The sequence below is a fragment of the Myotis myotis genome, unplaced genomic scaffold, assembly GCF_014108235.1.
Source record: "Myotis myotis isolate mMyoMyo1 unplaced genomic scaffold, mMyoMyo1.p scaffold_m19_p_4, whole genome shotgun sequence".
Classification (NCBI taxonomy): Eukaryota; Metazoa; Chordata; class Mammalia; order Chiroptera; family Vespertilionidae; genus Myotis; species Myotis myotis.
The window spans coordinates 75491307-75500739 of NW_023416346.1; the positions used below are offsets into that span (position 1 = coordinate 75491307).

Below are 9433 nucleotides of genomic sequence, written 5' to 3' on the forward strand. Positions count from 1 at the left end.
AGAACTCCCTTAGACTCTCTTCCTGCTTTTTAATTTTATTTTCCAGTTGCTGCTCTGCCTGGATGTTTATTTCTACCCTGTCTTCTAACACTGATTCAGTCCTCAGCTTCTTCTAATCTACTGTTGAAACCTTCCATTGTGTTCTTTATTTCAGCTATGTCATTCTTTATATCCTCTTGATTCTTACGCATGTTTGGTGAATTTTGTATCCAGACTTTTGAGCATCCTTACAACCATTACTCTGATTTTTTTTGACAAATTGCTTGCCTTTTTTTTCATTTAGTTCATTTTCTAGTGATACCTCATTTTCTTTCATTTGGGGTTGTTTTTTTTTTTGGTCTCCCCATTTTTGCTGTTCCTTTGTAATTGTTTCTATGGATTAGATCAAACTGCTATGCAACCAGATTTTTTGAATTGGTCTTATGTAATAAATGTTTTGTGGGACCCAGTGGTGCAGTCTCTCAGGTCTCCAGGGCTGGGTATTCTAGGGAGGCCTCCTACTAGAGATATTTGGGTTCTCCTGATGTAGTTGGGTCTTGAATGTTATTGTCTCATTCATTGATTGAGTCTTCTTTCAGGGTATCTGATTATGTGGCTTGCTCCCTAACACCTTGTGCCAACTATTGTGGAGGCGCCGAATGAACAGCACAAAATACAACACAAGAAGACCCAACACAGAAGGAACAGAACACAAATGGACACAAGACACCTATAACCCCAATAAAAGTGACCACCAGAGGAATGAGAATTAGGAAAAAGAAAAGAGAAGATGTAAAAATGTTACTAAAACAAATCTTCATGATCATGTTGTCAACACTGTTTACTTAAGAAGAAATATGTACCATAAATAGCCTCATAAAATGAGTTTGAGAATCTACTCTCCTCTTGAACTGTTTGGAATAATTTGAGAAAGATAGGTGTTAGTTCTTTGAATGTTTGGTAAAATTCACCTGTGAAGCCATCTGGTCCAGGAAATTTGTTTGTTGGGAGTTTTTGTTTGTTTTGTTTAGTTTTTACTGCTTCAATTTCATTAGTTATAATCTGTCTGTTCAGTTTTTCAGTTTCTTCTTGGTTCAGTTTATGAAGATTGTTTCTAGGAATTTATTTCTTCCATATTGTCTAATTTGTTGGCATATAGTTGTTGTAATATTTTCTTATGCTACTTATTACATACAGATATTATATCAGGCTCATTCTACTAATGGGTAGATGATAAAGGCCCATTTGGGGTAAATAATACCTACTGTATATGAATTAGTTAATATAGAATGACTGACACTGCTGTCTTTAGAAAGGCCTCCTTGAGAGGTTTGACCTTGGGCCTGGAATCTGGGAACTTTGATTTGGAGAGTCTTCCCACTTTCCCTAATCAATAAAAGTGTCTCATTGTGCCAAGACTATATAAACAATATAGTTTATGCTAAACACATGTTTTCTTTCTGTGTATATGAAGTCTTGGTACTTGTTATGCAAGAGTGCCTGTATTCCCTGCCTCCAGTACAAACTTGAAGCACTGAGTGTATAAAGACCTTTGTGGCTTCAGAGTTATCTGCATGATAGTTCTACTTGGACCTCTACTAGACATCTCAGGTTTTACATCGTTCCCACCCTTCTACCCCAGATATGCTCCTGGCCAAAAGTCTCCAAATTAATAAATAGTACAACCACTAACCCAGGTATTGAATTCTAAACACAAGAACATAAATTATTTCTTATTATTCGCCTCTGGTCCATAAGCAAATCTGGTCAGCTCATTCCAATCCATCTGGAATTTGTCTATATTTCTTCACTTTCTCAGTCACCACCACAGTTCAAGCCACCATTGTCTTTCACCTGGACCAGTTACAAGATCTCTTAACTGGTCTTCCAGCTTCAGGTCTCCCTTACCTTCTACATTCTTCAAAGAAGTGAGTCATTGACAATATTCCGAAGAATTTATCTACTTACTATTCAATATCAGAAATTTTACCCTCAGCCTTGATCTTATATTTTTCAGTCTTTCTATTGGATTTTGGTATACCATGTTACTTTAATGGAAGAAAGAGTACAATTGAAGCAAATAACTATGTTTGGATGTTTTATAAGGGCAATATGCATGTCCAGCTTGGTGACCATGGGAAGTCACCCCCATGTCTATGTGAAAGCCAGCCTAAGTCTCAGCTATCAAGATCAGTATTGCTCAGGATGAGTTTGTCAAAGAGGTATTATGCCAAGATGGCTTCTGAGGTCTCCTTCTTGCTACCCATATAATGTTAACAAACAACATTTGCATATTTTAGTAAACTAAAATATTTCAGGTAAAATATAAGAACCCTCTATTTTCATCCCTGCCCAATCCCATTCTATTCACTTTTTCTCCAGAGACAAGCACCCCTAAGATTTTAAGGCCATGTTTTATACTTTTAGCATGAACATTTATCCATATTCCATTATCCATTATCCATATTCCTAGGGCCCAAGACTATCCACCTCAGCCCATCCCACCTCCTTATACCACATGGTTTTTAGGAGCAAAATTTATTTTTTTCCAGGCTTCCACAGAACACCTCCTCCTTCCAACCAGGGAACCACAGAATAACTCCTTCTTTCATCAATGGAGATCCTGAGCTGCATGTAATTGGGGCATGGATGGGTGGAGACTCCTGGATACTTTTTAAAAACTTAAAAGGTGAGGGTTTTTGCACAAAGGAATCAAAGACTTTCATTTATTTAAGAACCAATAACTTATTTTGAAGAAATGTTAAAACTTGACATTAAAAATTAAGTGAACGTTTTGCAAGGGCAATATAGTAATATGCATGCTCAATATGGTGACCAGGGGAAGTCACCCCATGGCTATGAAGAAGGCAGTCCAGGCTCAGTTCTTTGCTAGCACCGAGGGTGAGCCTGTCAAAGAGGTATTCTGCCAGGCCAGATGTTGGGCTCCCATCTTGCACAGGTGGGTGATATAGTCCCCCAACTCTTTGATGAACTTCACTTGTTCCTGTAGATAGTGACTCTCCAGGAAGTTGCACAGGTGGGCATCCTTCTTCTCGGTGGCCAGCTGGTACAGATTGAGCAGGCTCTGCTTTACTCTCTTGCCAGGCACCTGGCAAACTCCATGGCCCTCAGGCTGCTTTCCCATTCATCCTGCTGTGGCTTGTGGATGTCCTCCAGGAGGAGGCAACCCCCTCACTGGTTCTGCAGTCACACCAGCCTCTTGGCCTGCTCCCTCTCCTTGATAGATCACTGCTGGAAAACTGGACATAGTGATTCAAGGCCACGTCATCATAATCAAAGTAAAAGGCCATGGACATGTACACTTAAGCAGCATAGAGCTCCAGGTTGATCTTGTGGTTTCCAGCAGCCTCACAGTCTGAGTGGTAGTTCTGGTGTACATACAAGGGTGGTGGGGATGCCATTTCTGGAGGTGCAGGGCACCAAGACCAAGGCATTGCAGAATCAGGGTTTGCAGGGTTACAGTGGCCGGGTTTCAGATTTACGCTGTGGGGTGAGTGTTCCCAGGGTAGGTGGCCAGTGCAGCTGGAGACAGGCATGCTCAGGTGTTAGACAGCAGGTCACTAGTGGTTGGCGGGTTGGCGGTTGGCTCTTAGGTGGGACCAGAAGAAGTGACCTTTACTCAAGAGCATTGGGGGAAGGGTGAGGGAAGATCCACTACAAGAGGCATGGGGGTGTGAGGGGGGCCCAAGGAGTCTGGCAGCATTGACGTTTTCCAGGTTTCATCCCAGTCTGGGTGAGTAGGGTGTCTCAGTGCTGGACATTTGGTGTATATAATATTTTAAAATGTTCATGAATATAAGTGCAACTGCTGTGAGTAAATCAATTGCATTTTTTGAGCAACCTATTTGAATATTGTCCTAATGTGATTGTTTCATTAATCATAGCCCTTTTGTGGTATCATTGGTTACATTTACTATCACAAAGTTTTATTTGAATGACTTCAACATCCATACTAATGACAATTCTGATACTTTATTCAGTTCCTAGACTTATTATTCCAGTGATCTCTGCTATTCTCCTATTCATCAACTTCACACTTCTCAATGGGCAGGGCAAGGCCTCCAAAGTCTCAGTGACTCCTTAAGCCTCTCCATCTTTCACTCTTTTTGAAGTTGCTCTTCACTCGCTTTATTCTCTCACCTCTTAATCTTTCAGTGCATCCCTAGAAACACATTCTTTCTGCCCTGTCTGCACCCCAATGTGGACCGTTTCAATGACTGCATCACTGACATCTTAGATTTGTTCCCTTATTTCACCTGGCTTGCCAATTTCTTTCCTCTTGGCTAAGTACAGACTCCACTTTTCTCTGACAAGAAACAAACATTGTAGGTGCATTCTTAGGGAAAGCACTTAATAATGTGGATGTATTTATACCCTCCAGCCTCATTTGTACTTCCATTGCCATTCAGCAAGGCTTTGTTTTTAAGTTTTCAATTGTGTTCTGAGGAATGAGCCACAGTGGTTGGGAATACCACTGATCTCAAATGGCCATTTATTCATTCATTCATTCAACAAATATTTATTGATTACCTAAAATGGTCTAGCATTTGTGCATCTATACTAATAAAAGAGTAATATGCTAATTAGACCAGACATCCTTCCGGACGTCCTTCCAGACAAAGCCACAGTGGTGGGGGCTGAGACAGAGGTTGTTAGGGGTGACCAGGCCAGCAGGGGAGAGCAGTTGAGGGTGACCAGGCTGGCAGGGGAGAGCAGTTAGGATGAGCGGACCAGCAGGGGAGAGCAGTTAGGGTGAGCAGACCAGCAGGGGAGAGCAGTTAGGGTCAATCAGGCTGGCACGGGATCAGTTAGGGGTGATTGGTAAGGCAGGCAGAGAGGTTAGGAATGATCATGCAGGCAGGCAGGTGACTGGTTTGGAGCCAGCGGTCCCGGATTGCAAGAGGAATCCCTGATTGGAGAAGGTGCAGGCTGGGCTGAGGGACCTCTCCCCCCCCCAACCCCTGTGCACAAATTTTGGGCACTGGGCCTCTAGTATATTCATAACAAAGAGAGATTAAGTCTGTTCCCATAGGATTTGTATTCTAGTGAAGAAGCAGATAAAAACAAACATAAAACTGCCGTCTTTCCTTATTTTCCCAAGTAAATACACACAAGATATTACACATGTATATGGAAATTAAAAAGAGTAAATATATTCTTAGAATTCAAGGATATTAAAGTGGAAGGCATAAGACCAACATCTTTTTATAGTATTTATAGTTAATTTATTATGCATTAATTCAACAAGCATTTATATACTCCAAATGTGTATTGGACACTATAATTCTGGAAATACACAGAAGAATCAAATGTGGTCTCTGTACTCAAGGTACAAGATAGAGTAACAGAATATTATACATGTTCTCAGATGGTTTTATAATTATGAATAAAGGGCCTATTTTCACTTAAAGTAGTTATATACCCATTGCTTTAATTAATATACCTTTTTTGAGGTGTTTATTTCTCTGGAAGCTTATGTATTTTTTTTTAATGCACCAAACACATCGCATTTTTAAAGTAAATAACAAAGACCCATTTTACCAGCTTTACTTTTTAAACCTAAGCTTAACATCACATTTAAACAATTGTCAAAACTTACTAAGTTGCCAGTATTCATTCACAAATAGAAAACATCCTCAATTTATACTAAACCAGAAATCTATTACCATTGATGCATAAGTACCTTTCACTACTCAGCACTGAAAGACTGAAACTACTCTGGGAGGCAAGTCCTGGCAATATTAGCTTCACAGCAGGCTGCCACTGCTTGACTCACGTTTAAACACACTGGAAAGCAGGTCCATGCTGGTGTTAGTGTATGAAATCACGGCCACCCTGGATCACATTTATTAAAAAGCAAAGTGCATACAGAGATTTATAACAATTATAAAGACAAAAACAAAAACAAACAAAAAACAATGATCTTATTGTTATACTGTAAATCAGCAAGCTGAACATAAGATGCCTTAATAAGCCAAATTAATTTGGAGTCTTTTATTATGCTAGTGGGCTCAGAGGAATGTTGCTTCCAGAGTCTGAGAAAAACATGGAGGAAGCTTTCCTTTTTTATATTTTTCTAATGTCTTTGTCTCCTAAATATGGGGCTTCCAGTCCCTTTTGCAAGTTTTTAAAAGAGCCCTATGTATGCTTAGTAAATATCTCACATGAAGCCTGCAGCCTTTATTACAACACAGTTCAGGAGCCTTGAATACAGATAACTAAAAGACACCTGGTATGGGAGTAGCTAAGGACAGCAGTGGAGCAGCTTGCAAGGTCAGACAGTTGAACTTATTTTCCTATCATTAGAGCAAGCATGTTTTACAGAAGCCAATAATAGTAGAATTACTTCACAGAACAAAGGACTGTCTAGTGAAAATTTCAAACAGCAGTTTTTACAAAATAGAGGTTACTATGCTTCATTCCCCACTGGTTTTATATACATGAGTCAAATCATTGATTCTTGTGGGCTATTATTGGAGATGGGATTATACTGACCCCTGAGAACCATGAGCTTGATAGAATTAATTCTTTGTTGAATAAAGGTAGTAAACCAATTTATAAGACAAGGACCCAGAATGAGGGCAAGGAGTAATAAAGTTAAAGGTCCTATAGCGGAGGATAGGAGAGTAGTTAGCCAGGGGGATAAATTGAATAGTTTCTGAAACTAATTCTGAGATTTTTTTTCTGTATTTTATATTTTTTCTAATTAGAGATAGGCTTTTTTGTATGACCCTTGTGTTATTGGCGTAGAATCAGCAGTTTTCTTCTAATGCTATGCAGAGTCCTCACTGCTGGAGTAAAAGGAGATTTAACCCTTGGCTATTTTGGAGGACCATTTTAGCTAGGGATTTTTTTTTTTGTTGTTAGTCCTATAAAGAGAATTAAAATTGCGACATACATGAGAGTTTTATCTTTAGAGGGTCCGAAGAGTCCTGGACTCTTTATTCTGCTTGTGCTGCTTTAAGCCGGGTGTGATGAAGCCACGTCGGGATCATGTTGACCTTGACTGCTATGGGGTGGTCAAGATGATGGTGTGTGGTCCTTTCCAGGTAGGAGTCAGTCCTTGGGTGGTAAATTTCTTCACCCAAACAGAGTTACCAGTTTGGAAGGAATGGACTAGATCAGATGTTGGTACAGACAGAGTGCCTCAGACGTGCTTCTGGACTGCTTTCTGGGTGGACTGTAAAGCCTATAAGAACTTGAGTAAAGATTGGTTATGGATTTTTAGCTTTTATTTCTTCCCGAAGTCTTGGGAATATTGGAGGGAGTCTCCCAAACATAATTTCATATGGGGAGAACCCCACTTGGTATAGAGTGCACCTTGCCCAGAGTAGTGCGAAGGGGAGTAAGGTGGCTTAATTTTCACCGGTTTCAGAGGTAAATTTGTTGAGGACCTCTTTTAAGGTCTTATTCATGCACTCTACCTACCCAGAGCTTTGGGGCCAGTAAGCACAATGTAGTTTCCAATTAATATTTAATGTTTTTGCTATATCCTGTGAAATTTCAGCTATAAAAGCAGGTCCATTGTCCTATTCTAAAACTATAAGTAATTCAAATCTGGGGACTACTTCCTGCAGTAACTTTTTAGCTATAATGGTGGTGGTTTCTGTCTTAGTTGGGTAAGCTTTAACCCAGCCTGAGAAGGTGTGTATAAAAACTAAGAGATATTTATGCCCTGCCACTGCGGGTCTGACTTCTGTGAATTCTATTTTCTAGTGCTCCCCTGGGGAATTTCCCCAAGCCTGAATTCCTGTTGGAGGTCTTTTGCCCTGTTTGGCATTCACTTGAGCGCACATGATGCATTGGGATACAATGCTGTCTATTATACTATCTAGGTTGGGTATATAGTATCTCTCCCTTAGGAGTTCAGTAAGCTTAGTATGGCCTACATGGGTGGACTGGTGTGGCTGGTTAACTATTGTCCAACCTAGAACCGCAGGAACCAAAAGTTGGCCATCTGGTAAAGTCTACCATCCTTCTGGGTTCCTGCTTCTGTGTGGCTAGTTTCTCCTCCTTCTCCATGTAGGCTGGTGAGGTGGGTAGGTCAAGGTCTGGGAGAGTCACCAGAATTTGTAAGTGTCCCGATGACCCACTGGTTTTAGGGCAGCCTCCCAGGACACTTCATCTGCATCCCGGTTCCCTCTTGTTTTTATGAAGTCCCTTTTTTGGTGCCGCTTACAGTCGACTGATGCCATCACCTTGGGTAGCCAGATGGCTTCTAGTAGAGCCAGAATTTTTTTCTTATTTTTGATGTCCTTCCTGGCTGAAGTTAAAAGTCCCCTTTTATTGTAAATAGCACTGTGTACGTGAGCTGTTGCAAACGCGTACCTGCTATTAGTATAAATCATTACTGGTTTTTCTTTTGCCCACTAGAGAGCCTGAATAAGGGCAATTAACTCAGCCTTCTGGGCCGATGTCCTGCGAGTGAGTGCCTGTGATCAGATAGTTTGGTCTAAAGTAACCATCACTGCCCCTGCATACCTGATTCCTTCCTGGACAAAACTATTTCTGTCCATAAACAGTACCTTGTCCGGCGATGCCAGTGAGGTGTCAGTGAGGTCCGGGCGGGCTGTCTATATGAAGTTGACAACCTCTAAACAGTCATGTAGAGGTTCTTCAGGGTCATTGTCTGGGAGGAGGCTTGCAGGGTTGATGGCAAGAGTTTTGTGGAACCTGATGGGGGGCTGGTCAAGAAGAAGAGCCTGAAACTGGGTGACTCAAGCTTTTGACATCCAGTGCTCCAGTGTGCTTTGGAGTAAAGCCTCAACCACATGTGAGCAGTTAGGATTAGTTCCTGCCCTAGGGTTAACTTGTCTGCTTCTTTGATAGGTATAGCGTGGCTGCTATGACCCGGAGGCAAGCAGGCTAAACGGATGCAACAGGGTCATATCTCTTGGATAGGTAGGCTACTGGTCTTTTCCAAGGCCCGAGACTTTGGGCAAGGGCTCCTTTTGCTATATCCCTTATCTCATATATGTAGAGTAGGAAGGGTTTGGTTATATCCAGCAGTGTTAAAGCAGGAGCTGATATTAGGGCAGTTTTTAATTTTTCAAAGGCTTGCTGCTCTGTCTCAGACCACTCTAGTGGTTGCATTCTCCCATGCTGGAGTATAAAGGCTTAGCAATCTTTGCAAACCCCAGGGTCTATAGGCGGCAGTATCCAACTGCCCCCAGGAACTTTCATAACTGTCTCTTAGTTTTAGGGGTGAGGATTCATAGGATTGCCTCAATCCAACTGAGGAAAAGAGTCCACTTGCCTTGACAGATGTACTTTAGGTATGTAACTTTGGGGATGCAGAGTTGAGCCTTCATGGCTGATACTCTGTATTCTAGAGTCTGTAATGCGTCTAGGGGACTTTCAGTAGCCCTCCGATATTCAACTTCAGTATTTGTAGCAAGGAAGAGGTCATCTACATACTGCAGTAAAGTACACT

The 9433-nt window shown here is 41.2% G+C and overlaps 1 pseudogene; it reads right to left on the reverse strand.

Annotated features, from left to right (window-relative positions):
* Positions 1 to 2753: 2753 nt before the first annotated feature.
* Positions 2754 to 3401, reverse strand: LOC118653479 (annotated as a pseudogene).
* Positions 3402 to 9433: the final 6032 nt, after the last annotated feature.